The sequence below is a fragment of the Galeopterus variegatus genome, unplaced genomic scaffold, assembly GCF_000696425.1.
Source record: "Galeopterus variegatus unplaced genomic scaffold, G_variegatus-3.0.2 Scaffold2480, whole genome shotgun sequence".
NCBI classification, from domain to species: domain Eukaryota; kingdom Metazoa; phylum Chordata; class Mammalia; order Dermoptera; family Cynocephalidae; genus Galeopterus; species Galeopterus variegatus.
The window spans coordinates 8,145-8,391 of NW_007728591.1; positions in this window are offsets into that span (position 1 = coordinate 8,145).

A 247-nucleotide genomic window follows, 5' to 3' on the forward strand; every position below is an offset into this window, starting at 1 on the left:
ATTACTTGTAATAAACTGATGACAGAAGTACAATGGTCCTACTTTTTTTTTCTTTAAGTTCACCCTATAGGGGACAGACTATGGATCCAGATTGTCAAATTCAGATCCCAGCTCTGTCACTTATAGTTGCATGACCTTAGGCAAGTTACTTAATCTCTCTGTGCCTTAGATTCTTCATCTGTAAAATGTAAGTGACAAAAGCATACATTTCACAGAGCTGTTATTGGGTTTTAAAGAGTTAATATAT